The sequence below is a fragment of the Lissotriton vulgaris genome, chromosome 1_1, assembly GCF_964263255.1.
Source record: "Lissotriton vulgaris chromosome 1_1, aLisVul1.2, whole genome shotgun sequence".
Lineage (NCBI taxonomy): Eukaryota > Metazoa > Chordata > Amphibia > Caudata > Salamandridae > Lissotriton > Lissotriton vulgaris.
Window position 1 is genome coordinate 477126704 of NC_141685.1, and position 20706 is coordinate 477147409.

Here is a 20706-nt window from a genome sequence, read left to right on the forward strand (position 1 = left end):
CAGCTAGTTAACGACTTGTTGGAATCTCTAACCTTGCCGACTGAAGTTGCGATTGTAAAGTGCAGTGCTCATAAAGCAATCACGGATGATGTTGGTCGTGGTAATGCTTTTGCTGATGAAACCGCTAAACAGACAGCTAGAGACATGATGAGCAGAATGTATGTTGCTACGTCTGCAAGATGGATTGCTGAGTCTGGAATGTGTGAGGATACAATGGAAAGTGTGAAAGAGATTCAGAAAGAGGCAACTGAAGAGGAAAAGCGTGTATGGAAAGAAAGTACGGGCAAGTTGGATTCGAATGGGTGTTGGATTGATTTGACAGAACAGCAGCGTTGGATGTTGCCTGATGCGTATGTGCTTGCAGTAGTGACGATGGCGCATGGAGTAGCACATATAAGTTCTAAAGGAATCTGTAAGATGTTGGCTCCGGTCTGGAAGAATGATGGTATCAGTAAGTGTGCAGAGAGAGTGGTGAAAAATTGTATGGTATGCCTGATGCATAATCCTGGCAAGGGAACTCCAACTCCTGCTGGTCACTTCGCTCCTCCTTCTTGCCCCTTTGAAGTGATTCAGTTAGACTTCATTCACATGGATCGCTGTAATAATTTGAAATATGTCCTGGTGGTAGTCTGTGCTTTTTCCAGGTGGATTGAAGCATACCCACTAAAGGACAACACTGCCCTATCAACTGCCAAAATTCTTCTCAAAGAATATTTCCCTAGATTCGGTATGCCACGGATTGTATGGTCAGATAACGGAAGTGAGTTTATAGGGAAAGTTATGCAGAGTGTGTGTGCCGGCCTAGGTCTGAAACAGAAGTTCCACAGTGCGAACCATCCCCAGTCTGCTGGTTTAGTTTAGGGTTACAATGGCACCCTCAAGCTGAAACTAGCTAAAATACAAGCATCCACAGGTTTAGCCTGGCCAGACGCACTTCCTTTGGCTTTGTTATCAACGAGAGCAACTGTACATTCTAGAGTGGGGCTTAGCCCTTACGAGATAGTCTTTGGCCGCCCGGCAAATATTTGGGGTGTGCCGAGGCCTAAGGAGTTTTGTTCTCTAGAATATCCTATGTTGATAGACTACCTTTACGACTTGACTGCTAAATTGAGTCTTATTCACCAACAGGTTTTCGATGCTTTACCAAAGCCTCCGGAGAGTCCAGGGCATCAGCTGAAACCCGGAGATCAAGTGGTTATCAGGAATTTCGCGAGGACGAAGAACCTTCAGCCCAGATACGTAGGCCCCTTCCAGGTCCTGCTTGTGACAAGAACCGCAGTTCGTGTAGCTGGTCGCAAGCATTGGGTGCACGCATCTCACGTCAAGCGTGTACCTTTGCCACTTCCTTACGACGACTGGGTGAAGAAGGGAATTGGTTCCTCCGAATTTGAACGCACGTCAAAGTTCATCCCTTTCAGCGATGCCGAATTAATCACTGACACTCCAAGCTCTGACTCTCCTTCTGAAAAGACTCCTTTGAACTCTGAACATTTGTCCCCTGCATCAGAAAAAACTCTGTCATCTGCGAACTTGAACACTGCAACAGCTACCAGTGATACGCTATTTGCCGATCAAACAGTACCTGCGAAGCAAAGATATAACTTACGAAATCGTAATATGGACAAATAAAGCAGGCAACTGCCCATTGTGATATTTTGAAATTTTGAACTTTTGCCTTCAGCCAGGAAGTTTGCTATTGTTTTGTTGTTTTAAAATTGCCTTGCCGTCTGGGTAGCCGTAGGGTCGTGGCTGTGTGCCTAGTTGAATCTGCAGGGGTCTGACACAAGGTCGATCTTTCTGTTGGTTCTGGGAACTCCCAGGGCTGATAGAGGCATTTTCATCTACGTACACATCATCAGTGGTCGCGAGCGGATTGTAGAAGATGGAGCTTCCTGCGCTGCAACGAGTGAACGTGATTTATGTTCGCAGAAACAGACTTTATAGAATTCTTCACAGCAAATGCTTTTTAATACAATGTGCCATTACATTTTTGACTGTTTTGATAACGTTGGTGGGTGGAATCGTTTTTGGTATGAGTTTGATTTTTGTGCCAGTAACTACAGTACCTCCCCTTGATCCTGTTACTTCTACTGTTTCCTCTATACACTCTTTTCACTCGTTTCCTGAACATGAGCAAGCCCGACGCTCAGAATTTATTAATAACACTTTTGTACAGCTCTTGCATCAACACCAACTGGTAGTTAACACCACAGACTGCTGGGTGTGTGGCTTGATACCCCACACTATGGATAAAGGTATTCCTTATCTGGTTTTGCCTTTCAGCTACAATGGATCATTTCAGGCCCTTCAAACCATCTTTGCTTATGCCCTTGAAACCTATCCTCCGCGTCCACCACGTTCTACTAAATATAACTCTGCCAACAAAGCTTTAGTCCAGGGAATTATTGACATGATCAAGGACGTCAATAATACTTCATCTTACCCTAGAGACGAATTGCGAGTATATTTAAGTTGGAATTCTTCAGAGTATCGCCTTAGTTTGGGAGAAAGCAAGCGTAAAAGCTCAACTCCAATCTGGGTCGTACCTCACCGAGGTCAGGTCTGTTTGCAAGGTAATGGGAGAAATCCGAGAGCTCAGCTAGGGAGGAGTGAGTGCGTAGAGACTTATGTGTTTCCAGCTAACTCTTCCCCTGCCTTTCTTACTGCTAGGGGTACCTACTTCATCTGTCGAGACAGAGCTTATACATGGTTGCCTGCCGACTTTTCAGGTTCATGTTATATTGCTCGATTGTTACCCCCGACATACACTGCTTCATCTGATTATCACAAGACCAGAGTAGCGAGAGGTGTCTTCAGCAAGGAAGATACTGCTGGTCAGGAAGCTGGAGACTTCTTCAAAGGCTTCCTTCCGTTTTGGGGGCCTATGGCCAATAGTAGAAACATACGTCAGCTAACACGGGTAGTTGAATCTACTATTACCGAAACTGCTGGTGCCCTTAGCAATTTGACAGCTGAGCTTCAGGCGGATAGACTCATGACGTTGCAGAACCGTATGGTTCTAGACGTTATACTTGCAGATCGAGGTGGGGTCTGCAGAATGATCCAATCGAGCTGCTGTGTCTTTATTCCTAATAATGCTCCAACAGTCTATGAGGCGATCTCTAAGCTACACAAGATTTCCGACTCTATTCATGTAGACAAGGGAAACTGGTCCTTCATAGAGTGGTTTTGGACTCTGATCTCAGCGTGGTGATGGAAGGTTCTAATGGTCATTGGTGTCATCTTAGTATTCCTCTTCTCATGCTGCCTGATTATCCAGTGTGGTCCTGCTCTGTGTAGTCTTTGTACTGCAACTTGTTTTAGGAAACCACCTGCGTTTGGAGAAAAGGCACGAGAAAGGATGATGATACAACAACATGTCACTGACCTGATGAGCATAGAATTAGATTCTGACATAGACTGAGTAATTGCCTATGTAAGGGCAAAAGGAGGGTCTGAGGTTCCGTGACGATTTGAACCCGTGTTTTCAATATTGTCGGAAATACAATATATTGGTATCAGCGAACCGCAAATGATCCATTTAGCATATCCTGGTGTTTTCGCTACGCTACGAGCAAGAGCACTCCTTTTATGAACACATTTCCGATCTACCCATGGCATCCATCTTAGATCATGGCAGCCATTTTGTGTTTCTTGCCCTCACATACGCAATAACCTCTGATCACTTCATTTCGATTAAGGACACGTAGCCTTAGCCGGAGATTCACCTCTTTCATGACACGTGCACCTTAAACCAGATCACGCTGTAGCTGCATGACTCGACAAAGGCTGCCTCCTCTGCCCGAGGCCAGTCCTGCTAAACTGGTCTTCGTGCCCATTGTCCTGATCACGATTAGGCGGCCGAAGCCGGTAGCCTTGCCCATTTACAACCCACAAACATCTCTTATCCCGCTTTCCTATCTTCCACACCTGGCTCCGTTCCTTTCTTTCTGAATCTTTATTAGGGGGAGGTAACGAAATTTACGATGAGGCGGTCCGGCTCTTGAATGCAATATTGACAAGGGATTGTGATGAACTAGTGGGAACCCCTCTTCGTAGATGTTTGGTATCAGATTTTATCAACGGTTCCTGTGCACGCCAAATATTTATTGTTTATGACACAATGGTTTTGGGAATGTACCAACATGTGAAGAATTCGCCTGAAGGCCAAAATTTAGTATATAAGGAGCAACCCTCTTTGTACAATTTGAACAGGCTCCTAGTTACTGCCCATGCGTAGTTTCTGTGACTTCTGTGTCCCTGCAGTAATAAACCTTTGGTCTTTGACGCCACCACCGAGAAGCCCGTGTTTCTGTTCATTTGTGCACCAAGGCAGGTGGAACTCCGGGGTCTTCGGGTGTTGTTCCCTGACACCTCTGGACGGAACCAAAAAGTCCAGAACTCCAGAGTATGGAGGCCCGGTGGGATATACCAGGAGCTGATTACGAGCGTGCGCCCCTTCCACCTTGTCCCCACCGCTGCAATGCACCTTGAGTCTTCCATTCACGTGCCCGTAACTACAATAGGAAGTGCACTGCGGACTAGTATACCCACCCCCCTAGAGCCAGACGTAAACCCAGAGTGGGCCCCATCCTATACCCAAACCGGTCCAAGGCCTTGCATTTATTACCTCGTAGGTGGGTCCCCTGGAGGAGCACTACGTCAGGGGAGTGGCGTTTCCAGTATTGCAGGACCAAAGTGTGCTTAATTTTATTGCCCAACCCATTGACATTCCATGCCATTTCCTTAAACGTGTCTGATCACCCATTCCAGTATAAATGCCCAACATTTCTCGAATCTTTCCCTGGCCACCACTTCCAGCAACTGTGTAGCCCTTGAGCTAGAGCTTGAACATTGGAGACTGTATAAGCAAACAACAAACTTCCCCAAAACTCCCCTTATTCAAACCAGTGCCAAAGGGTCTGAAGGTCTATCATAAGGCACAACATCAGCCCGGAACACCCAGGTTAGTTGTAGTCCACAGTTCCTCAGCCCCACGCCCTCCGAACAGTATAAGGCCAGGACCCCGGGGCGGGCCGCCCCCCCCTACCTCCAGCAACCAGGTCCCTCTCTGTAAACTCAACCCACATTGTCACTTAATCGGAGACAGTCCGGTCTGAGGAAGTTCTTGCGATGGGCCTGCGCTGTTCCGGGCCCCCTGGCCCGCGTGGCTCCGAGTCGGGTGTCGCAATCTACCTTGGCGGCCCACGGTCCGCCATCCCTCCAACCAATCGCTAGTTTCCTCCGGTGAATCGAAGAAATACGCCTTTCCCCGTCAAGAACCTTCAGACATGCGGGGAACAACATCATATATTTTACCCCTTGGTCCCTGAGGGCTTGTTTCACTCCATCAAACGACCTGCGTTGACGCTGTACCTTTAGTGTGAAATCCGGGAAAAACCGAATGATGGCGTTGTCTATCTGTAGGTCTCTGGACACTCTTGATGCCTGCAGTATGGCTTCGCAGTCATGATAATTCAGGATCCGCGCTATGATGGTGTGTGGGGGGGGGGCCTGCTTAGGCCGCCCCCCCCCCCCAGTGGGCGGTGGCCTCGCTCGACTGAGAAGTTGGAGAGATGCTTCGGTTTAAGATGGTTGAGTATTAGATCCTCCGCAAACCAGTCCGTCGAGGGGCCTTCCATTCTCTCCTGGACCCCTACGATTCGAATATTGTTACGCCTCGCCCGGCCCTCCTGGTCCTCAAGGCGTGCAGTGATGTCAGCTTGGTTTTTCATGAGTGCAGCAACTTGCTCCTCGAGCCTCTTTGTCTTAGATTGTAGACTGCCAATACCATTCTCAGCCTCCTATACGGTGTCTGACATTTTGCTGAAGTCCGCACGTAGAAGATTAACCTCCTCAGTGGGTCCTTTAGGGCTCCGCGCATCTCCTAGATAGCCAGTATAGTGTCTCTTAGCGAAGGGTTCGGCCCCTCTCCTGACGCCTCATCCCGCCCGCCTCCGCCTTGCGAGTCCTCCTCCCTATCCATGCTGATCCTTTACTTATCTATGGAGTTCGTTTGGCTCTGGGTCAATGGTCGATTGCGGCCCATGCTCCAAGCCACCGCCTCACCGCTGACTGACACTTGCTGGGCACAACTCTCTGGTCTGTCCGAGGCCCTCTGCACAAGGCCCCCAGAGGCCTGCCCCTCGGCGCTGACGGACTACTTGCTACGGGCCCACACCGCACTGCGGCGCCCACTCACCAGGCTGGAACCGCTGCGCCCGGAAGGGGTACTCCAACCACTGAAGCCAAGGACCCCAATAGATTTTTTTATAAAAGACAAGGGAACCCACTAGGTAACCAAGGACCAGGGGTATCAGTTAAACTACGAACTTGACAACAGAAAATCTAACTTGGTAATAATTATAGGCCACAATGAACTCTATAACAGAGAGAAAGTCCAGCCGGACTTTGAATTTTATTCAATATATTGAGGATATGTTTAATCAAACGAACAATAAAGCAGTGGGACACAGTCCTGCATCCACGATGCTACACATACATTCAAGACATACAGTTACAGTGGTGCTTCAGGCATTTAAAAGGCATGAGCAAAAGGAGTATCTCGAGTACATTTGCTTCATATATGCGGGAAACAGAAAACTTTTGGCACATAATAGTACACTTATTGTTTAACCCACATATTGTGTCGACACAATATGTGGGTCCGACCGCCCTCCCAGGATGCCACACTGATTATCAGTTCCTCGGGACGCTGTGTATTTTACGTCTGGCTCGATGCACCTTAACTTCCCGAATCAGCGCCACCGCCGGGACGAGCACGGGACCAGCTGTGGCACCGTCGAGAACTCCGCGCCAGGTCCTCTGCAGCCCGTGCCGTTTCCCACCGTGCCAGAAGTCCCTGCTCTGATTGCGGGCGGCCACCAACACTCCCGGGTCCGGATCACTCGCAGATCGGAGCCGCTAACCGCTCACCGCCATGCAATCAAACTCTCCTGGGGAAGAGTCCGTCTCCGCACGTCTTTCCCGCGACGGGAGGCTTCAGGCTTGGAGCTCTGCCGCCATCTTGTCACCGTTGAGCTCTCCAGCCGCTCCTTTCCACGGCAGCAAAGAACCTCAAATCTGGGACCGAGCTGGAGTTAAACACAGTCCGCCACTTCCCAAATGCTCCCTGAGGCGGTAGGTGCCGCCACTAACTGTGGATGATGACGGATTAGGGGTGTATAAAAAGGATTTAGTGTGCTGCTCCCCTAGTGTGCGCCATCTTATTTGGCTGCAAGCCACGCCCCATTAGTAACAGTCTTGAAGTCCCAATCATCTGAAAAGGTACTAGAGGTAATAAAGTCACTTAAGGAAATCTTGAATAAGTGTGAGATCTTCAACAGCTTCGACAGGCCAAAAATTTCACATTCTGTTTTGCCCCAAGCTATACCATCAGGTATAGGAACGGCTGTGATGTTCACTGCTGACAAGTCTCTTTGTTCACAATGGGATGATTTGTGTGGCTTCAGAAGTAAGTTCACTTGTGTACTTGCTGTGTCCAATTTTACATATCTTCCATTTATCAGCATACCCAGAGTTATTACTAGAGCTAACCAAAGTAGAAGAAAAAATATTCCAAACACAATCCATATTTCATTCCATGGTGAAACCAGATACGTTTTTTCCAGGTGATGAAAAAAGTCAGTTGCTTGTTTTTTGAAAGTTCTTTTTGCTGGCGTTGTTTCAGGTTCGCTGGGATCCTCAGAAAACGTATCAAAGTTAATGAAATAGCCAGAGGCAGATCTGCCAATGGTTGGAATTGTATCCAGATTTGTTGAAATCGCTGGAACCACTTGATCACTTGTTACTTCATTGTAGACAGGTGCTTCAGGGCGAACTGTTATTTGGGTCTCAAGAGAAATGAGTTCCATAGCTTTGTTGCTTAGTCCTTCATTTCTCACTGCAGATTCTTCAATGGTAATAAGTCTCTCAGTTTGAACCTCTTGGATTGTAGCTAGAGGAGAGTGTCTGCGTCATTGTCGGGGTCCACTTGGCTTACTGCTTAGTATCGGCCACATAGTGTGGTTTGATCAGGTCGATAGACACGACCCTTTTCTCCTTTTTACAAGCAAGGGGGGTCAGTATCACTGTTCTTGTTCTGGTTGCTGGTTGCATGTAAGAAGGCCCAAATTCCTTCTTGTCCGCAATCTTTTCTCTGACTAGATCACCAACCTTTGGGACCAAGACAGGCCTTGCTGGGACGGTTGGTTTTACCCCAGTGGTGGTTGGCTTCAGAAACACGTTGCTTTGTTTAGTTCTTAGTTAATTTAAGTCCTGTAAAACAGCCAAGCGATCTTTGATATCAAATTTCTTAGTTTCCACTACTACTGTATGACAATCAAGGTCCTGAATCAACATTATTGCCCCAAAAAGGACCTAATATGGAGTGATACCCCTTAGAGAACTTCTTGGCAAGTTGTTAAGAGCACGTTGAACGCCGATTAGATGTTTGACCCACCCGTCAACTGAACCTAATACCCTAGCTGGATAGAATGGAAAAGAGTACTGCAATTCTACGCCCAAACTGGCCATGGCTTCTTTGTAAGCTCGAGAGCTGAACGCAGGACCCTGATCAGAGTGTAGTCTGCCTGTAGTCTGCCTATAAAGACTCGCAAATCTTTTAGAACAGTTCGAGCATCAGCTGAGCGCCGAGGCCACATCCAAAGGAACCTTTATTTAGTGTTTGTGGGACTGCATTCGTCCATAAGGACGCCTGCATGTAGATAGTCTAATGCTGTCTAACAATAGTGTCTGTACTGGGCTGGCTATGCTATAGTCAGGTATCTGGAGGCCTTCTGTGCTGCGATCTCTATTGCAGTCTTTGAAGTTAATGTGTGCATTAATTCCTGGCCACCAGCACATCTCTTTTACAGTTAATATTGTTTTAGAGATCCCCTGATGTATCATATCCCCTCCCAAATGTGCTTCGTAAATCAAAGCTGCTCTCTGTTCCCTATTTGGAATTACTCTATCCCCCACTACAGGAACTTGAGCAAACGGAAGGCTGTTCGCATCAATTATATATAAGTGGAAATTTTTTAGGTAACTCTGCACCACTGCCTTTGTTTTTAGCATTGACAGCCAGTATTATTTCACTGTCTATTTTAGTTTTTGAACGAGTGATTACAGCTACGGAAGCCGATTGCACAGCCCCCTTCGCGGCTTTATCAGCCAATGAATTCCCTTCAACGCGAACGCCATCACGTTGATGACTCAGCGTGTGTATCACGTGAGTGTTTTGTAGTCCATTTCACAACTGAACTACTTGTTCCCCAAGCTTTTTATGCTTGATTGTACCACCTTTTGAATCTTTGAAACCATTTTGAAGCCAATTCTGTAAATATTCATTATATGATTGTTCACAGTAGAAATAATCGCACACTATAAGTGTGGAGAATTTGCGATCCGTATTTTCAAGTGCCATTATGAATGCTTGTAGTTCAGCTCGCTGAGCTGCACAATCTCCTAGAGTTTTCGTGACCATAGGTCTGAATTTGCCAATCAATCAATCAATCAATCATAGTATTTGTAAAGCACACTACATACCCGTGAGGGTCTCAAGGCGCTGGGAGCGGAAGGCTGCTACAGTTCGAAGAGCCAGGTCTTAAGAAGTCTCCTGAAGGTTAGAAGGTCTTCGGTCTGCCGTAGGCGGATGGGGAGGGTCTTCCACGTCTTGGCGGCGAGGTGGGAGAATTATCTTCCGCCGGTGGTCACTCTTCGAATGCGGGGATGGTGGCGAGGGCGTGGTCTCTGGAGCGGAGCTGGCGGGCGGGGGTGTTGAGGCTGAGTCGTCTGTTGAGGTACGCTGGTCCGGTGTCGTGGAGTACCTTGTGTGCGTGGGTGAGGAGCTTGAAGGTTATCCTCCTGTTGATTTCGTGGAGTACCTTGTGTGCGTGTGTGAGGAGCTTGAAGGTTATCCTCCTGTTGATGGGGAGCCAGTGTAGGTCTTTCAGGTGGGTTGTGATGTGGCTGCGGCGGGGGATGTCCAGGATCAGGCGAGGGGATGCGTTGGAGTAATTTCAGGAGTTTGTCCGGGGCTCCGGCGTAGAGTGTGTTGCCGTAGTCCAGTCTGCTGCTGACGAGGGCCTGGGTGACCGTCCTTCTAGTTTCCACTTGAAGATCCTGCGAAGCATGCGGAGGGTGTTGAAGCAGGAGGAGGAGACGGAGTTGACCTGCTTTGTAATGGAGAGTGTGGAGTCGAGGATGACCCCTAGGTTTCGTGTGTGGTTGGTGGGTGTAGGGGGTGCTCCTAGTGCCGTCACCACCAGGAGTCATCCCAGAACGAGGGGGTGGAGCCGAGGATGAGGACCTCCGTCTTGTCCGAGTTCAGCTTCAGTCGGCTGTTCCTCATCCAGTTGGCGATGGCCTTCATTCCTTCGTGGAGGTTGGTTTTGGCAGTGCGGGGGTCCTTGGTGAGCGAGAGGATCAGGTGGGTGTCATCAGCGTAGGAGATGATGTTTAGGTCGTGCTGTCGGGCGACGTGGGCGAGTGGTGCCAGGTAGACATTGAACAATGTTGGGTTGAGAGATGAGCCCTGGGGTACTCCGCAGATGATCTTGGTGGCTTTGGAGCAGAAGAGGCGGAGGCGGACGCTCTGGATTCTCCTGGAGAGGAAGAAGGTGGTCCAGTCCAGGGCCTTCTCTTGGATTTCGGAGTCGTGGAGGCGTACTCTTAGTGTGCGGTGGCAGACTGTGTCGAAAGCGGCTGACAGGTACAGGAGGATGAGGGCCGCGGTTTCTCCATTATCGAGCATGATCCTGATGTCGTCGGTGGCGGTGATGAGGGCAGTTTCAGTGCTGTTGTTGCTGTGGAACCCTGACTGGGATGGGTCCTGGATGTTGTTCTCTTCGAGGAAGCTGGTCAGTTGTTTGTTGATGGCCTTTTCGATGACCTCGCTGGGAATGGGAGCAGGGAGATGGGTCGGAGGTTCTTGAGTTTCTTTAGTAAGGCGTTGATCTCTGTGTGCTTCCAACTCTCCGGGAAGGTCGCTGTCTCAAAGGAGATGTTGATGGTTTTCCGGAGGTGGGGTGCGATGGTGCTGCTGGTGTCGTCGTCGTTGATGTTGGTTCAGGCGAACAGGCGGTTGGTGCGGGTGGTGGTCGTGGGAGCGGGGGTTTCGGCTGTTGCCGTGGTGGTGCCGGTATCAAAGCTGTTGTGGAAGTCTGCGATCTTCCGATGGAAGAAGGTGGCCAGCGAGTCGCACAGGCCTTCACGATGCTGAAGAGCTCTTTGTTGTTGTGTGCGTTGTTGTCTAGGCGGTCTCTGAAGGCGGACCTTTTGAGTTGGTGGTGTCGGCGGGTGGCGTTCCAGTGGGCTGTGTAGCTTTCCGGTGTTCTTTCGTGGGTACAGTTTTTTCTAGTTTTCTGCAGGTTCGCTTGGAGGCCTGAAGGTCTTTGGTGAACCAGCTGGCTCTCTTGCTGGTGTGGGTGTTGGGTTTCTGTTTGAGCGGGCGAGGGTGTTGGCGCAGTCAATGATCCATTGTTTGAGGTTGCGGGCTGAGGTGTTGGGTCGGTCAGGTCTGTGGGTGGGCTCTGGGTGAGGGCGGCGGTTAGCTGGTCCTCAGTGATCTTGCCCCAGCTGCGATGAGGCATCTGTTGGGTGCGGTGGTGGGTTTCTGGAAGGTGAAGTGGATGCATTGGTAGTCAGTCCAGTAGAGTTTGGTGGTGCGGTCGAAGAAGATGTAGGTGCTCGCTGAGAAGATGGGGTCAAGCGTGTGGCCGGCGCAATGTGTGGGTGTTGTGATGAGTTGTCTGAGTCCGAGGTTGCCGAGGTTGACAATCAGGGTGGAGGAGTTGGCGTCGTTGTTGTTATTGAGATGGAAGTTCAGGTCCCCGAGGAGGATGTAGTCCGTGGAGGCGAGGGCGTGTGTGCTGACGAGGTAGGTGATGGAGTCGCTGAACTGCGGTCAGGGTCGGGGGGGGTCTGAAGATGAGGGTGCCTCTGAGGGTGGTGTTGGGGTCAGTGTGGATCTGGAAGTGCAGGTGTTTGGCGGTGCAGAGGGTGTCATCGATTTGTGTCGAGATTTTGAGAGTGCTTCTATGGATGATGGCAATTCCTCCTCCTATTCCGTTGGTGCGGTCCTTGCGGGTGATCTTGTAGCCTTCCAAGATGGCTTTGGTGATGTCAGGTGCCGAGGAGGGGGTCAGCCAGGTCTCCATCAGGAAGGCGACGTCTGGGGCGTTGGTGTCGAGTAGGTCCCAGAGTTCGACGGCGTGTTTGCAGGCGGGGCGGGTGTTGAGCAGGATACATCTGAGTTAGTTGGTTTCCATGTTGGGCGGGTTGGCGGGCCGGATGCTGGTGAAGCTACAGTTCCAGCAGGAGAAGGGTCCTCTGGTGCGTTTCTGAGTGGCCTGGCAGCAAGTGCAAGATCGTCAGGTGTTGAATGTGTTTAGAGTGCTTGGGTCGTAGCGGAGGCGGGTGTCGTCGTGTGTATGCGGGGCCAAGGTTCCTGGCGCTGAGCATGGTCCAGGCACGGACGGGTTCAGACGGGCTTGCCTTACCCGCACCTTCCACCCGCCAGCGGCTTGGCCGCGCAGCGTCCGGCATATAAGTGGAGGTGGGAGGGAGGAACAGCTGGGAGATGGGAGGCGAGAGCAGCGAATAGGCAGTGGGCAGTCAGGGGGTGCGGGCCGCATGGGGCACAGCGGCAGGGGAAACGAGTGCCACAGAAAGCAAAAAAGAGGGGGAAAACAGTGGCACAGAAGGCAAAATTCGGGCACAAAAGAGGGGGAAAACAATGGCACAGAAGGCAAAAATGGGGCACAAAAGAGGGGGAAAACAGTGGCACAGAAAGCAAAATGGGGCACAAAAGAGGGGGAAAACAGTGGCACAGAAAGCAAAACGGAGCACAAAAAAGGGAAACAGAGGCCCAGAAGCAAAAAACAGGGCACAGAAACGGAGGATGAGCACACTTACGAGCAAGTCCTCAGCAGCTGGGGCAGGGGCACACAGTCGGAGCTGTGCGGAGTCGGAGCGACTTACCATCGCGCATACGACCTTTAACGATCACGCATGCAGCACTATAAGCTTGTTTACCCCCAGTAGCGGGTTGTGCTGATCCGTCAGTATAAATTATACATTTATACTGGTCTAGAGGCTGAGTTTCAGTAGGAAGAGGACATTTGTGTTCGTATTGCAGGAATGCTTGTGTTTTCAAATAATGATCATAAAAACGTCTTCAACATCAGTTGCAGTAAGAGAATTAACCCATTGTATCCATCTCATTTGGAATGGTCTTTTTTGTCTCTGCCTCTAAAGCAGGTACAGGAGTTACGACCATTATGCGTTTCCCCTGTGCTAGGGCTCTTTCTTTTGCTACAGAGGTTTGAACTGCTGTCAGATTTTTTTCTGTAGAAGGGAATTTCATTTCTTCTTGTGTGTGCAAATGTGATTTGTATGCGATTGGTACTTTTTACCTTCGTTAACAGTTAAGTAGGTGAATCCGCATTGACCCGGAATGATTCGGGTCACTAAGTTGCATACATTTACACGTGTTTGTAAATGTTTGGTTGCTAACCTGTCTGTTTGTAGTGAACGCAAAATTTCTGCGTGTTTTTGTGTCCAATGTACTGTTTCAAAATCAGGTTTGATTAATTCGTAGAGATGTTTAACCCTTTCGGCGTAGTTTAGAATGTAAGTTCTTCAAAATTTAGGAAACCTAGAACTGATTGTAAATTCTTCCGTGTTTTTGGTGGTTGGAGCAGCGCACACTTTTCTAAAAAGTTGGCTGCCAGGCTTTTGCCCTCACTTGATAGTTCATATCCTAGAAAAAGGACGTTGAGATGGGCAATTCTTGATTTTTCTAAATTGAATTTATACCCTTCAGAGGCGAAGCCCCGTATAATGGTGTTCACCCTGTTCAAGTGCCTATCCAGGTCATCGTCTGTCAGATAGATATCATCGAAATATGACAGGGCCTCGTCATCATAAGTTTGTAGTAACTCTGTTACCCTTGCTGAGAATAACCCAGGACTATTCTTAAAATCCTTGAGGGAGATGACAGAAGTGACGCTGTGTTCTCGTTATTGAGAAAGCGGTCAAATACCTACTTTCAGGTGCAATGTTTTGACAAAAGAAACCGTTAGAAATATCTAATGTGCACTGCAAATGTTTTGCAACAAGAGTTTGTGTCTGTAATCTAAAACTAGACGATATGTACTGTCTGGTTTGGAAACAGGAAACAAAGGATTGTTCATTGATGAGGGGCATGTTTCAATCACCCCTTGGTATTCAAGTTGATCTAAGATCTCCCTGACCTGTTTTTAGCTTCTTGCTTAACTGGGTACTGCCTTTGTGCAGTTGTTTAATTTTTTTGTTGGATTTTGTTGTGAGGTGAGTCTTCATCCCATCCTACATGATTTTTATATAAAACTGGGGCTCGGGCAATTGCCCATTTCCTGGCATAAGTATATTTTAAATGTATAGAGAAGGCTAGCATAATGATGTCTTAGCCATGCGGGAACTTCGTGACAAATTCTGGTGGCTAGTCTTGTTCTGCTAGAAGTATATCATAGCCCTCGGAAAGTTGCTCCCAAAAGAGTGCTTTCACTTTTCTTGGTATGTCTCCCTCCATCCGAAGTGTTATTTCATATAACCTATGTGGAGAGCTAACCCTGGTGTCTGCAGTTTCAACATCAATGTCTTCACTCAAGTCCACTGTCTCCAGGAGTCCCTTCAGGTTCTGGCGAGCTATTGTTACTTCTGCTGCGCTGTCCTACATTGTCTGAGCCCATTCTCCATTCTTGACTTGTGTCCTCAAAATCCTCAGCATGTCTGATTTTTAGACCTGCTACCTTCTTTTTGGTGAATTGAGGTTTTGGTTTACTTTTCTGAATGTGTTGATCATTTTTGGAGTTCACGCGTTCTTCCTTGTTTTCTGACCGTCCTCTTCTTTTTGAAGATATCTGAAAGGTACTAGAGGAACGTTTATCAGTATCTTGATACCTGTCAGGTTTCTCAAATTATCCCTATTCCTGAGGTTATACCTCCTCTCAGAGGGCTCCTTTTAAGGAGACCTACCTCGGGAATGAGAATGCTTCTCTTTGGAAGTTTGTTTGCTATTCTCCCACTTCTTTTTAGAAGAGGTAGGAGTGTTTTTAAAAAAACGGACTTTTGGACAGTTGTGGTTTGAACTGTGTAATTCCACTAATCTTTGTATATTACTAAGTAATTATCGTCCGACATTGCTTCAATGTCAGGGTCAGGTATATTGCTGGCTAAAACCGGCCATGTTGCTCCTGGTCTACCTAGTGAACCGAGCCTGGTAATGTAATTTAAATGTTTTAGGGCGCCTTTAAACCAGAGCTCATGCTCCTGGTATGTGAGTGGAATTTCAATATCCTCAAAGGGAATATATTCCTCTGGTGGATCATCTTCTTTGTAGGAGTGAAACAAATGTGTTACTGAATTTGATTCTTGGAATACTATCCATGAATAGAATACCTCTGTCTGGTGATATTCATGTGCCTCTATCACAAAAACTGCTCTACTACCTCTTGATGTTAGGCCATGTTTTATAAGTTTTAGAGTGATGGCTCTCCTTAAATTTGGAGGAATCATTACAGCATTCGCATCGGTTTCTTGGAAACCTGTTAAGTTAAAACCTGGTACAGCGTTGTTGCCTGTATTTCCACCGGTTTCGGTGTGGTTAGCTTCGTCGGCCATTGTTTACTGAAAATTGCAGAGCAAGTTTCAAGGAAACAAAGATAAGGTGCACAATATTTTGGAACACTGTATCCTTCAACGTTGAATAAACCAGAAAGCTAATACATAGGATTTTCGTCATACTCAGCAATGGCGGATATTATCCCTACCCACTCCAGACATCTATTGGAGTATTTATGAGTAGGGGTCTCTAAGAAAAGCACAACTGAGTTACCTCAGTATCTAGCGTTAAATTAGTGCCTTACCAAACCGTCACCTTACACCTATCAATGTAGTTCCTATATCCCTGATAGGTTCCGCGCATTGGAACAATATACACTATAGTATTGACGTAGGACTGAGGTCAGTATGTCTCTATCGAGTACATTAAACTTAATTACTTGTGGGTGCCAGCTAACTCAGAGGTCATTAATAACTTTCTCGAATGAACAAGAAGGAATTAGTTTCTGACAACCGCATAAATATGACAACTTTGTTTCCCTTACAGTCAGAACAATATCTTCAGAGTCGTGGAAACAATAGATAACTCTTTCACTCAGTCAATCGTGCATGCTTAATTTCTACAGAGTTGTTGCACAGAAATAGGAAACTGGTGTTTCAATAAAAAGGGTTTATTGAACAGTCTTCTTTCTCATGCAATAGATATGAACTGCTACAATCGTAAGACAGAATACGAAGTATAATGCGTACAGCATTAACAGTAATCTAAAATATTACTGTAATAGCATGGTCTGTAGATATGATATATAAAAATACATAAATAAATAACACAGGCTAAATACTCAACTGGTGCTTCTGAAATAATCCTACCCCAGTGTACCTAACCTAAGTCTAGTACGAGGGAAGAAGTAGGTGCTGTTTTAGCTATAGTTTAGTTTAGTTTAGTTGTGTCAAGAATTGCCAAAGGTTTCTCTAGGTTCTAATCAGCTCCATAACTTAGAATGAGAGAGGTTGGTATCTCTTTCCCGGGACTCGATCTATAAACACCCCGCAAGCGGAGTCAGAAACACTGGAGCTGGATTCTCAGTGAGGAGGATGACAGCGTCTGGTCAGTGCGTCAGTTGGGGAGTTGACTTCCTTCGGGACTTGCTGTGGCGAGTCACGTCGTGCAAGTAGGTAGCCGAACTGCACCGTGCCGTGCCATAGCAAGTGAAGGTATATTTATACCTTGAAAGTGTTTAGTAATGCCAGTATTAACGTAAAATTCGGGCATAAGAACGTCATGAATGAACCCCTAAGGAATAGGTGTTCTTGCATAATAAATGAGTTCTTTGAGAAATCAATATTCAAGCGAGGGGAAGTCCTAAAGTCTTAAGAGTCTGGTTTTCCAGGAACTCGTGACGTAGATGAACGGATGTAAGTAGCCTTGCCTGTATTTGGGTAGCATGGACTATGCCTAAATAAGGGCTAGATTTCTATGCCTAAATAATGGCAATGTGAATTGTACCAATATAAGGGCATGAATCGGGAAATTAATACGGAATCTAAATCGATACACAACAGGATTGTGGACCAGCACAAGCGCTACTCAAGCGTTTCACAGATAACAACCAGACCAAACATTGGTGGCGCCATGTTGCGGGTATTCTACTCCTACACAGAACTATGCACAAGAAAACAGGACCTCTGTATATAGGGGTGTACCTCCAATCACCATGGTACCCAAAATCCCAACCGACTAACAATAGTGTCTCATGCGGTCTCCTACAAATATCAAGAAGCTACGAATGTTTAGACAACCCAGAACAAGAGCAATCCTGACTCACCACAAAGTTACGGGAACAAGACAATCTTTCGCTCTCTCGTACTTGTCCACAATAAGAATAATCAGAGTCACTAAATAAGTTCAGAATGTTTATTTTGACTATAGTGATTCATAACAAAGTATGCGAACCACGACCAGCAGCAAAATGCATAAAGCTAGCATCATTAACATTGTTACAATACCATAGAATACAAAAGGAGTTGTAATTTTTTAAACACTGTGAAAAAGGCAGAACAACTAAGCCTAATCACCCTCCGCTTGGCAGTAACAAGTTATTTTATATAACAGAAGATCTCTAGGCGTTGTTAGCAGACCCCCTACCAGAAAGCCTAAACGCAAAGGTTTACATCATAGAAACAGCAGAGCTCAGCTCCATGGAACAGCTTTCTTCAAGTGTGTTTTAAAAACATGCAACAACGCAATATCAAAGCACGATTCTATCATATTGCAGCTGTTGGTAACATGTTTTGTCTAGGTAATAGAGACTGACCAGAACAGAATAACAAGAGACATTTTTGATCGACCTTGCACATTATGCTCAGACAGAATTGAAGAGAAAGCTGAGAACGTGAAAAACAATCTGTTATCATGTATGGGGCAGAGGCAAAGTGTTGTGAAAACAAACTTAGCAGAGGTGTGCGCAAAAGCAGCAGCATAGGGCAAGCAAAACTCATGCTAACTTAGCAATGTTGACACTGTATCTACGGGCAACAGAACCCATATAAAAGCTTCACATGTAAACTTAGCCCCAGTTTGCTATTTGTTGTGGGCAAATACTTATCCTATGATGCTGAGACTGGGTCTGCCCGTGCAGTCAGGGGGTAGATGCTTAACTTCATAGTTACTGCATTCAGACGCCGGTGAGTAATCGCTAAGATGCCCTGGTTTAATATCCATTTTTCCTACTTTGACCAATCTCTTTAATGACCTGCTTCTTCATTTTTGATGTCTGATCTCTTATCTCTTGTCTTTCTGTCAGGACCTGTAGTACTTCAGGGGTGGTATAAAATATAGTTGTGTTAACTCACGCAGTATCGGGGCTAATGTGTGTTGGTTGCAGCTGTGCTTTTATTCTACATAAAAAGAGGTGCAAGAGACAGTCTTTAGGGAAATGCAATTTGTTTATTGTAGAGGCATGAGGGACAAGGGAGGATTACTAACAGCTGGAGTTCGTCATGGATGTGCCTATTAAATGCATGTGCAGGTATCACATATTCTAAAACAAAGCAGTGTGAAGAGGGTGATGGTGAGTATCATTATCAGCGGTTCTGCGTGTAGATATAATAGTTGATGTAGCAACAAAAAGAAATAGAAATACACAAGGACTAAAATCATTAATATTGGTACACCGAGGAGGAAATACAAAAAGTAAATGCATAACTTGAAATACATATTGTCTCTTATATGAGCGGCGGGGGGGCTTTACTCCGATTCCTTCTTCTGTTCTCCCTCCTCTTTTTCCTACTCAGTGTCCGAAGGGGTGGACAGCACAGCTTGATCCAGGAGGGTGTCAGAGCGGTGGAATCATGGTTCGTGGCCTTGGACATCCACTGCGGTAGCTGTGCACCGGACTGTTAAATTTGCTGTCTTTCATCTAGCCAACAAAGCACCAAACCTTCCATTCAAATCCAAGGAAGGAAACAAAGCTGTGTGTGGTTTTCTTTCAGAAATGTATTCCTCAGCCACTGTCAAACGCGTTTCAAGTGCGTTGCACCCTTGTTCACTGACAAGGCGATTTTAAAATTTGCGGCTATTTCCAATACAATTCACACGTGATTTCATTAAAAGAACTACAGCATCAGTGCATTAGTGAAAAGACTCGTAGTTTGTAGCATTTTTTTCTGTATTTAGATAGGCGTTATGAATCACTATACCTTATGTGACTCTATAATTCGATTCCATATGTCATTAATTAATCCTTAAATGCAAAAAAACATATATAGCGTTTTTGTGCGATTTTTACACAATTCAAATAAATATTATACATAATTTAGCCCCAGTGGGCAATTGCTCCGTATTCATCAATATAGCCCAGGTGGGCTTATGCCATTCTTTCTATTACATAAACTTAAAAAAACTACAAACTAACAAAAAACATACTACGTGAATTAAAAACATTTCATTACTCATGTTCTAAATATTCTGATATTTTACCAACTAGAACCTATTACTACTCTATAAATGTGTATACAGGTCTTCTTCCATGTTCAAACCTCATGGCTGTTTGGTATTCAGTTCTATAATGTAATGTGACTCAAGTCTCCTCAACTTCTTTTCTCGATTTCCACCCCTCGGATTCTTTTCTACTGCATCAATCACAAAGTACGTTAACCCTTGTACATTTTTATTGTGACATTTTTCAAAATGGCGGGCAACGGGATATGATCTATCGCCTTTTTTTACAGCTCTCAGGTGCTGGATGATTTTTGTTTGTGTACCTCCAAGATTGTGCTGCCCACGTACTTCAGGCCACTAGGGCACTGAAACACATAGACAGCAAAATCTGTCTTGCTGTTGTATTTGCCTCTAATCTTTTTTGGATGCTTGCTTAAACCTATCTTATATGTCTCAGTATTAGTGCCATGTTTACAAGCTTTACGCTTGACACACTTCACAAAGCCTTGGCGTTTAGTTAGCCAAGTGCTTTTCGGCCGAGGTTTCTTCAAGATATTACTGACTAGGGCTTGTTTGAGAGATTTTACCTTCCTGAAAGTAATCTGCGGTCTCCGGGGGACTGATTTTCCTAGAATAGGGTCGTTCTTGATCATAGTTGCTGATGCTGCGATTGGACCACTTGCTCCTCTCACCAGCCCATATGCAGATTCGCATAGCTGGGGGCGAAGCAGGTGCCCATCGCAGTTCCACAGACTTGATGGAACAATTCATCATTGAACAAAAAGTCATTGTTGGTTAAGCATTTCTCGATCATCGTTAATAACATTTGAGTATGAGACCAGAGTGATACTGGTCTGGTACCCAGAAAGTGTCTCACTGCTCTTAAGCCATCCTTCTGGCGTATACTAGTGTATAATGTGGACACGTCTATAGTTATAAAAAGGTAGTCATCCTCCCATGGTAGGTCGTATATATCTTTAAGGAAATCCCCGTGGCACGGACATATGAGGGTAAGATTTGGACAAGTGGGTTGATGAATGAATCTACAAATTCGGATGTGTTTTCGAACAGTACCCATGGCGGATATAATTGGATGCCCCGGGGGGTCTATCAGATCCTTATGCACTTTGGGTATCAGGTAGAATACCGCAGTTATTGGA